This window comes from Lethenteron reissneri, chromosome 9, assembly GCF_015708825.2.
Source record: "Lethenteron reissneri isolate LAM-NWPU_2019-01 chromosome 9, ASM1570882v1, whole genome shotgun sequence".
Lineage (NCBI taxonomy): Eukaryota > Metazoa > Chordata > Hyperoartia > Petromyzontiformes > Petromyzontidae > Lethenteron > Lethenteron reissneri.
Genome location: NC_083787.1, coordinates 2701745 through 2712730, shown reverse-complemented (window position 1 = coordinate 2712730; position 10986 = coordinate 2701745).

Below are 10986 nucleotides of genomic sequence, written 5' to 3'. Positions count from 1 at the left end.
CGGCTTCACGGTGGTCGCCAAATGTCCCGTGACGTTACTCAAAACAGAGTAGGACATTGTGTGTGTGTGTGTGGGGGGGTACGTGTGGGTGTGTGTGGGGAGTGCGTGGTGTAGCTGTTAGCACGCCACGCTACGAATCCCGCGACACGAGTTCGATTCCCGCTCACGGCCAACATCGGAACCGGTCCTGGGCCTACCCTAGGTGGACTCAACTTCAAATGAGTACCTGGTGTGTTGCGTAAAAAAACATCGCCACTGGGGAGACAAAGGCGGCCGGGCGTGGTGCTGGCCACCCACCCCCTCGTGTGCCGTGTACGGCCTTCATAGGTGCTGCTCGTTAACAGCACTTGCCCCAACAGTCTGTCAAGGCTTCACCAAGGGATTATTTGTCTTTGTGTGACAGCGTCATGATTATTATAATACAATATATTTAATTATGATAACATCATGGTCCAAATTCTCATTATATAGTTTTTTTAAATGCACCTGTACAACTAAAATGTATCAGCGGCACTCTTCTCCTGAGTTACGAGTCTTGGAAAACCCAGTGAGGCTTGCCTGGGTTGCACAGCGTTGAAATATGTGTGTCAGTCGCCCATCGTTCCACGCACACACACACACGTGGTACCTGCGTGGAATAGAAGGGGCAGCAGTAGTAGTTTAGGCTTTCGCGACCAATATCATCCACAATTTATATTTAGTTTAATGCTTCGGCATCATGGCACGTCTATTGGTATGAGCGGTGAATATCGAATGAGGATCCACGGGGTGATCCAATGATATATTCCCCATTGAATTAATTATCTAAAAATATGCCTTTTTAAAAGTAAGGTTTGTTTAAAATATAAATAAATATGCAAAGCAAGAAAACTGTTCGGGGCCAATTAATTGGGGGGGGGGGGGGGGGTCACAAGACATCTCTACCACCCTGAAGATAAAACTGTTTTTTTGAATTTCACTGCCCATACAGACGTCCCGCGCCACTCCCAATGCACTGATTCAATCTTGTAACCCCCCACCGCCACCGTCTGTAAGATAGGGAGCCCGTCGCTTTCACAACATTCACTGCTCAGCTGTTTGAGATCAAAAACCGGCGGGGTCAACAGAAACCAGTAGGGTATCTGTAAAAGGATCGCCCTGTATTTGCTCGACCGGCGTGATAAGATACTATAAAATAACGTCTCCTGTGTTTTTTTTGTTTTTGCCCCTAAATTATTTAAAAACTGTTATTGATTCTATGATGACGCCGATACAAAATGACCAGCTACAATTAATGGACTCGCTCACTCGTGCCACAGAGTCCGATCTCGTCTGCTCTCGGAAGCTGAGCCAGGCTGAGCCGTGCCTTGTCCTTGCATGGGTGGCCAGCAATGCACACAACAACAGGTGTTATAGGCTGTGTGGGGGGGGCTAACGTGGTGGGCAGCAGAGGGAAGCCCACCAAAATCCATAGCTGGAACCGCGCTTGTTTGCACCTAAGTCTCACGGCTGCCCACCCTCAATCATCGCCCTCGCATCGGCCAGCGTGGTGAAGTATGGCTGAACAAAAATCGCCACGACCCACAACAGCGTGGAGACGGCCCACACCCAGCAGCGGATTGGCAAAAGGCTGAGAGTGAGCGCTCACCCGCTGCGCAACGAATGGATTGTCGTCATGGCTTCGTTTATTTTCTCATGGAATATATCCCACCCCCCTCGCCACGGTGTGCGAAGGGCGGTGGATTGATGAAGGTATACTCCATGTAATAACCGAATAGCTTGCGTAGTAGGTAACTTAAATCTATTTTACATGGCAATGGGCAAATGAAAGAGGCAGTTTTTCGAGGGCAAATGTGCCGATTGATTTCGGGGGGGTTGTTGTTGTTGTGTTTTTTTCTCTCAGCAATCCACAATGTTGAAAAGCGAGCGTGACTTTTGACAGTAGTATAACCAAGTTTTGACGCTTCGTCGGAGATCGCGTCCAGCATCATCGGGATTTGGCTAAAAAAAGTACTCATAACGTTCTACCTACATTATGATCGAATAACGCAGAGGGGGGGAAATATGAATAATGAATATCCGTCATGAATCCGACGGATGAAATTGAAGGAGCTTGATTTAATTAATTTTCTCTCTCACAGCACTCAAAGAGCTTACTGCAATTAAATATGTTAATTGCGATAATTAGCTCACTTGAGCGTGAATGACCACCTGAGTGTGTACGCGTTCAGACACTGGAGGCTGTGTTTGCTGCTCATGCTATGGCAGGAGGGAGCGGCCAAGTATTTTCTTTTAGCAAAGAACAAATATTGTCCAAATGGACACATTCACACCAAAAATCAACACACACACATAACTCCTTTGTTGACATTTCAAGAACTCAAACGGACGACGGTTACACTCCTTTAACCAAAAAGTTAAATTTAGAACATTGTTGTAGGTTTTGGGAGGAGCGGTGGGCGTTGTGGTTAGCGCGCTGCCCTACAAGCTCGGAGAGCTGAGTTCGATTTCCCGGCCAAGGCTTGAGAATCAGTGGAGAGTGACGGTGGAGCGGATAATTGCACTTTTTTGCTTTGTTATTTCATAGGAATCGTTTAAATCGTGATACAAGCTGAAACGTGCAAGCGATGTTCACGATGGCGCCTCTATGCAGAATGAAACCTCAGCCACTTAAATTTATTATTTTAAATAGCCGCAATGTTTTGCAAGATGTCTGCCGTTTCTTTAACGATTCATTATTGAGATGGCTGACTTTCTTTTTTCATTCAGCGACCCTGCGAGACATTCGGTGCTCGTACAACCATTTGAACGAATTATTCCATTCTCCGTGGTACATGCTCCCGTGAGGATTTCTTCACCAGTCTAGGGCAACACCTCAATGTCCACAGGCCAGTTCTGACCAGCGTGGTGAAGTTATAGACAAACAGCCCCACACAAGGCTTGCTGACAAGGCGATATTTACCTGGCAGTGGATTGACGCTGAACACATAAACTTATTCCTTTCGTATCGCTGTCTTGGCTCGTTGTTGGGAAAACAAAAAATGAACGAATCCAGGTACTGGGTGAGTTATGTAACCGTCGCTTGGCATTGCGGGTGATTGCATCATGAATGCCAGGTCTCTGCGGCGCTGTCGGTCGAGGATTCTGTTGCCTGGCTCGGAAGCGACGGGCAGTCAACTGACTCAGCGGTTGGCGCATTCGCCGCTCGGTGTTTGTGTGTCGCGGTTCTAACCCAGCAGCGGCCACCCTAGTTAATACTGGCGGTGTGTATTAACGACGCGTGGTGTAGTCAAAATTTGGACAAACTCATCGCGAATTCGCGTACTAAAGACTGCACCCGTTGTTAGACCGGTGCTCGCGCAGCACTTGCTGCTTTCATCCACCGCTGGATGAAGGCCTTCCCAAGCTGCCGGCCACCATCCCCTGTGGTGCCGATACATGGACTCATCCCGTCGCATCCATCTCCGCGGTTGTCGTCCTCTGGAGCACGTTCCATTTTTGGGCTGCCATTCCGTCGCCAGTCTCGTCCATCGGCCATCATCACTTCTCGCAATGTGTCCTGCACAACGCCCCCTGGTTTCCCTTGCTCAATTTAATGTCTCTGCCTTGCGTTTGCTCTCTGTTCCGTGTATTTGTTCCGCCGCGTGTCTCTCATTGCAATTCGTTCTTCTTTACGCACTTTTCAGCTTTGGTTCCATTTTATTCGTCGCTTTGCACGCTTTTGATTCCACAACACCCTTTGCTGGAAGGGATGATCGCCGGTGGTCGAGAGGCTTGTGACGGAATGACGAGCAAAGGAGGGAGTAAGTCTACGGTGAAAACGCAGTCATTAAATCAGATCGGGGGGGGGGGGCACGTGGAATGGATTGTTTGCGTCGCGAGGCTGTAAAAAAATGACGACACGGGCATGGGGAGGCCTTCATCCAGCAGTGGCTAGATCATGGCTGGCCCTCTGCATATATTTCCCAGCAGCAAATACAGAACGTGGTCGCATATCTGACTCACTGTGGAACTAAGTGTAGGCCGGATACGTGAAAGTGTCAGATTTGTGAACATCCATAGAAAATTACTAAAATCTGAACTATGAACTGTTTTTATTTTACCAGGCAAGGCCCACTGAGCCTATACAGCTCTTCTTTAGACGCGTGCCTGGCCATTGACGAAAGATCACGGAAGTGGCTTCTCGTCGCGTAGAAATTGGAAGCAGCCAAAAACTCTCAACGCGCTGACGTTGATTTGAAATGCGGAGGGAACAACGGGATGACCCACGCGCTCCGTGCACGTTGGGACGGATATGCGGTGTTCGAATATGCGGACATTGTCCTGTACTTTCCCACCAGCGGCCAATCAAAAGCAACATCCTCAAGGTCACAGCGCCCCAGTGACTTGTGAACTGCCGAGGGATATTCTTGTCACCGCGGTGGTTTTTGGCGGTCGTGCTGCTGCGTGTGTTGTGGGGTTGTGAGCGCGTGTTTTTTTGTCGGCACGATGTCCGACTTTTCGCTCCACGTGCTTATTCATGAAGGTCCCAGCACGTGGAGCTGAAATGTCGCAGTACAATTCGCGGAACAGCATTCCAGTGCTCCAAGGATCGAGGAGTCTGTCCGTGGTTGTGGTGGTTGTGGTACTGTAGGTCAACTCAGCCTCAAATGAGTACCTGGTGCGGTGTGTAAATATCGCCACTCGGGAGACAAAGGCAGCCGGGCGTGGTGCTGGCCACCCACTCCCTCGCGTGCCGTGCCGGACTTCATAAGTGCTCGCTAACAGCACTTGTCCCAACAGTTTATTGAAACGTATAAGGGGGAATCTTTGTCTTTGACACGGAAGTGATCTTGGAGGTATTCACGGTGGATGTTTGCTGCCATCTACCGGGTCAGTTGGGTCTAATGGCAGCAGCAATTTGTGCTCTCGTAAATATTTAATAACAACTGATGGAACGACTGTTTTATTTAGCGGATAAAGCCCATTGAGTTATCGGCTTCTTTTGTATCAGAGGCAGCCTGGCCAGACATGACAGCTCGTCGTAGTGGCTTATCATCCATCTTGCGTAGCAATTTATAGTAGCAGCCAAATAAAGCCAAACGCATGTTTCTTAGTAAATGTAGGAGGGATGGGGGGGGGGCAAACGCGCAGGACCACCACGTGGAGAGAGAACACGCGGATTCCCGTCAACATAGGTCCGGGATCGAATCCACGACCTCCTGCGTACCAGGCAAGGGAGTCAACATCTCCTCCACCATCGCTGCGCTATTTGGTGAAACCGCTGCCTGCGTTGGCAGTGGTGGAGGAGCATAAACAACACCAACACACTGTGGCATTCAGAGCATGTAATAATAGGCGACGTTTCGGCCAATGAGACTTCTTCAGAGCACGTTCAATAAAAAGGGCCGTTTCTCGAGACTTCACCCATTAAATATGTGTACTTCTAAGGCCACATTGTTGTTGTTGACGAATGTGCTACTTTAAATGCAGTACTGAACAAAATAGTGGGCGGGGGGGGGGGGTGTTGGAGCGGTGGCACAGGAGTTGGCGCACTGCACGATGCCACCTGCACCGAGCGGCCACTGATCTGAACCGATGCTGGGTCCCGCTCCCCACTTCACCAACTCGCGCCGGTGAAGTTTGGTCAAACAATCTCCACGACCGACACGCTTTGGGGATGGAGGTCTTCACCCAACAGTCGAATGACTCGTGACTCGAGGGCTGTAAAGAGACGCTAAACTATAAACTAAACTCTTCATTATTTTTAAATCCTTTATATTAAGTTCACTTGCTTACGCGCTTACGACCGTGCAAATCTTTCGGTCGTTTTTTAACCCACTTCCCGTGATCCAATCGAGCTGACATTTTGCACACAGACTCGTTGTGCGTGACAAATAATTTTCGTGAAAAAAAAATTTCCTAAATTTTCCACTTTTTAGGGAAAATTTTTTTCATATTTAATTTAAAATACCAATGTGATAAAATGAAACTCTTACTCAAGAAAAACAGAAATGAATAATAAAATAAAGCCGATGCCACGCATATAAAGGATTTATAGTGAAAAACTTTATTTTTACGGGTTAATTTTTTCTTTACCAGGTAGGGCATCCACTAAGCTACATAACTCTTTTTCTCAGAAGCTACCTGGCCACAAATGATGGCTCAACGAAGTGGCTTATCACGTGGACATTTTTCGCAGCAATTTACTCTAAACGCGTGATGTTGATTTTGAATGCGGAAGGAACAATCGGAGAAAAATCTACGCGACCACAGGGAGAGAGACACCGCAAACTACACACAAGCGGGCGTCGGGATCTAACCCACGACCTCCTGCATACCGGGCGAGGGAGTTAACATCTCGCCAACGTGGCGCCCCCAGTACTAGCAGGAGGGGGTGCGCGAACGTATGCATCGATTGATCGATTTGTATAGATCCTAAGGCTCACGATATATTCGTGATTTGAATGGATCAAATTATTATGTATTAATCCCCACCCCCCATTCAGGGCACTCGGCGCCCACTGAAGTTGTCACTTGCTCCACTAGAGGGCGCTGCCGTATATATCATGACCTGGCGATGGTGCTGCTGCTGCGACCGCGTTAGCGATTGTGCACAAGAACAACGTTAACAACACAAATCGACGCATCCGTCATTAAAAAAGACGTTTCGGCTAATGGCCCTTCACGTGCGGTGGCGAAACTCCGATTAGCAGGGTTGGCTACGTACGGTGCGAAAGAAGTTCAACACAAGTAAATACTCGAGCTTCCCCTGCACCTAGCCTGGCACAGACGCCGTCGGATCAGGAGCTTGCCAAAACGCAGCAACGAATGGCAGCTGTTGTCATTGTTTTGGCTACTATTGTTATTGTTGTTATTGACTTGTGGGGAGCGGTAGTGGAGTAGTCAGCGCTACGACTCAGCCTCAAATAAGTACCTGGCGCCCCCGGGGAGACAAAGGCGGCCGGGCGTGGTGTTAGCCACCCACCCCCTCGTGTGCCGTACCGGCCTTCATAGGTGTTCGCGAACAGCACTTTGCCCCAAGAGTCTGATGAGGCTATACGGGGGATCTTTGCCTTTTCGTAAATGAAACACAGGGCCAGGTGGTTGTGACGTCATATTATAATTGGTGCTGGATTATTGCGAATGTGGTTTGGAGCGGTGGCACAGTGGTTGGCGCGCTGCGCTATGAGTTCGATCCCCGGTCACGTTTAACACGAGCGGCGAATTTATCTGAGCGTGTCCTGTGGGCCCCCCCCCCAACACCGGCCTGCCAGACAACACCCATGGCCGACTCGACGTGGGGAAGTGCCCATCCAACAATGGGTTGACAACAACAACAACAAAAATGCCATTGGAAACTCATTTGCCAGTAGCAAAGTATGATAATTGATTTTTTTACCCTTTTTTCTGGCAACAAAACTGACACCTTTTTTGCAAGGAGTCATGTTTGCATTAACCACAATACCTGCAGTCGGAATGCAAACAAAAAACATAACTCTGATAATGTATACACTGTCCTTGAAGTTGATTGGTCCACACCCGAGACAGCTCTCTTTAGAGCCTAGTCTCACATGGTGTTGGACCAGATGACGCCAAAAGACGCACAATTCAAGGGCATTGCACTATCAGAGTATGAGAGCTCGGGGTAAGCATTTACACCATTGGAAACTCACAACAAAAAGGCCCGAACATATTGCGTGAGCCAACAGCCCACGCGCCTCGGGACACTGGGAATGTTTTTTTTCCCGAGGGATGGCTACGGGCTTTAAATTTAGCACTGACTCGGCTCCCACGTGGCCCTCATTGTATAGGTGACCGATGGTGCCGGGAAAACTTGTCTGTCTCTTGATGTTGCCGATTGATGATGATGATGATGTGTACAGTAGTAACATTTAATAACCAGCGGGCATTGCAGATGGTGACCGTGGTGATACCAGCGATGCCGCCGCTGCTGCTGCTGATTCTGATGATAATATTCAATATTGCTGCCGTGTTAATGAAGATGATGCACATTCAATAACTGGTGATGGTAATGGCTAATGTTTAATAACATCGTAGGGATGTCACCAGATTCGAATTCAAGAGTAATATTTACATCGATGCTAAGTTGTAACTTTAGCTCACTAATATGATAAAAAAAACATCAATTACTGATGAAAATATATGTTTAAACCTCACGTAAAGAATCGATTGAATGTTGGTAGCGAAATACTAATTACAACCCTTAACCTTGTACCCTGGGTTCAAACTGGGATTTTGGGCGACTCGTGGTCAAAGTGGGCTCTCCACTTCTGAATAGCGAAGATAAAGGTTTTATCCCCGTCACGTTGAATGTGTTTTTTTGTTCCATTAATTCGGCAAAACTCCAGCTATGAGAAGTTAAGCAATGAAATCAGATTCTATACCATCATACAGTACTCTTTTTCAGAAGCGACCTGGCCACAAATACCTTCTCAACGAAGTGGCTTATCGTGTGGAAATGTATAGCAGCCAAATACTCTCCACGCGTGACGCTGATTCTAAACGTGGAGGGAAAACCCGGAGGACCCGGAGGAAAAACCACGCGACCACGGGGAGAGAGACACGCAAACTTCAAATATACAGCAGCTGTCAGGGTCGGGATGGAACCCACGAACGCCTGTATACCTGGAGAGGTAGTTAACATCTCGACGTCAGAGAGATTCACTCTCCAATGATAAACATCTCCATCCACGGCAGGAAAAGAGTGCGTTGACACTGTGGGTGAGACACCACCTTGACTCGACATCAAATGCATCTCGCGAGTATCGTTCCGTGACATCGTCCTCCACGGAGCATTCCGGTAAACCCACGAGGACAATGCAGCCCATGGCCCTGCCTTCTTCTCTGGCATGGCTCGTGAGGATGGAGAGCAGCAACGTACAATGTCACATTCAGGTGGTCAAGCTGCGTCGGTAGCTGCGGTGTCTCCTTCGTATTTGTGGATCGGGCGTTGCGTTGTTGTACGGTGGGTTCTGGATGACCACAGTCACTGGCGGAGCCAGGATTTTCAGGTAGGGGTGGCAACCCCTCCAGCAATGAACAATGATAGAGGAATTTAGATTTAAAGCTTTGGTGACTGCAGGGATTCATCTTCTTCCCCTTCCAACCAAGCTTAAATATACACTCCAAGCGTGGTGGTGTTTCATTCAGACGCTGTCTCCCCGACAGACCTGGTCTTCACATGAGGACGGCTGCTTGCGTTGTGGCCGAAACGTCGTGAGAATTATTTTATTACGTCGTATTTTTATTATTTTATTATTTCCCTTCTACGTGACTTTACCGAAAGAACCAAGAAGAAAAATGATAGAGGAGTTGTTAGTGAGTAAGGACTTGCTTTTTATTCGACGCGTGTGCGGCGATGACGCAGCCGTCGATCGAGGGTCGAATTCGAAACGCGTCGTGTGATCGGCATCGCGCTCGCTGAAGGTGAATGTGCCTTCGGGGAAGTCGTGTGGACTGTATACGCAACTGCGCACAATTCTGAGTCACTCATAACCTCCCTCCCCCAAAGTAAAGTAATGATATATAAATATTCAACTGAAAGGGGCCGCTACAGAGGCAGATGGCGGAAGCGCGCCGATCTATAAATACGACGTCTCTGGCCGCGTCTACTCCCCGCCGCGCCGCCTTCTCCCCGTGATGGCTGTTGCTGTCAGATAGCCCAACGCACGGGAAATCCTGCCGTGTGCATCGTGGGTGGGTGGGTGGGGAGGAGGAGAAGGATGATGAGGTTGAGGATGAGGAGATGGCGATGCCCGCAGCAGAGCCGGATCGTAGTTGGGATTGTGCCTTGCTCGGTGTCCTCCCGATTGCGAGACGCACCTACAAAGTAAGAGAGGCACTGGGGCCCCCAAACCTATCATCCTGTTCGCGGTGTCAATAAAGTTGGACAAACACTGGCCGCGTACACACCTACACACCTAACACGTTTAGAATCAACGCGCATTTAGAGTACTTGGCTGCTACCAATGTCCACGTGATGAGCCACTGTGTTGAGCTGTCAATTGTGGCCAGGTAACTTCTGAAAAAGAGCCACATAGCTCAGTGGGCCTTACCTGGTAAGGTAACAAAAAATTCATAGTTTTAGCAACACACTGGAGTTGCGGCAGCTGAACCAATGTAGATTTGATGCCTCGTGATGGGTGTCCATTTGGTACTTGAACAATGTAACACCTCCTGTATTCTTGAATAGGTGAAGCCTGTTCTTATTTTCATCATACACTAAAACTTTTCCTTGTTGGGTTTTTTTTGTACGTGTGTACATAGCCCGCCATCGGCGCCCCCCACCTACCCCCCCCCCCAACCCCAAAAACCATGTGAATCTTATTATAATGGGGCCCTTTTTTAGAGTGATTCGTCGACTTCACAGCAGAGGGCGCGCTGAAGAATCAGCGACGACGTCCGTGGGATGGAGGTTTGATTTTATTTGATTTTATTTGATTGAGGCGTCAGACGTTTTACAACACCGACACGCTTATAGACATTGGCGAAAGTTGGAGAAAGTTATAGCGGCGAATAAAGTAGTAACATTGCAGACACCGATTAGCAAACGACCTTCAATCGACCATGTTACAGGGTTTTTTTTTGGGCTAGATCGCCTAAACTTAAATGTGTCGCTAAACCCGCCACCACCCAACACAGCCAATTAGCTAGGGTTGTCACGTAAACAGAACATATTAATTCGTCACTAGTACATCACACCGGTGTGTTGGTGAACAAAGCATCAACATTTACTATCTGAGTACGATGTTTCGCCAGTAATTACAACTAGCGTCATCAGGCAACAGATTTTTGGATAAATCCTCCTGTTTCGTTCCTTAAATAGAGTATTTCTCCACAAATCTAGCTGTCGTTTGATGAAGCTAGTTGTAATTACTGGCGAAACGTCGAACTCAGATTGTAAATGTTGTGGCTTTGCTCTCCAACACACCGGTGTGATGTACTAGTAACATATTAATATGTTCTGTTAACGTGACAAGCCTTAACAATTAGCTGTGTCGGGTG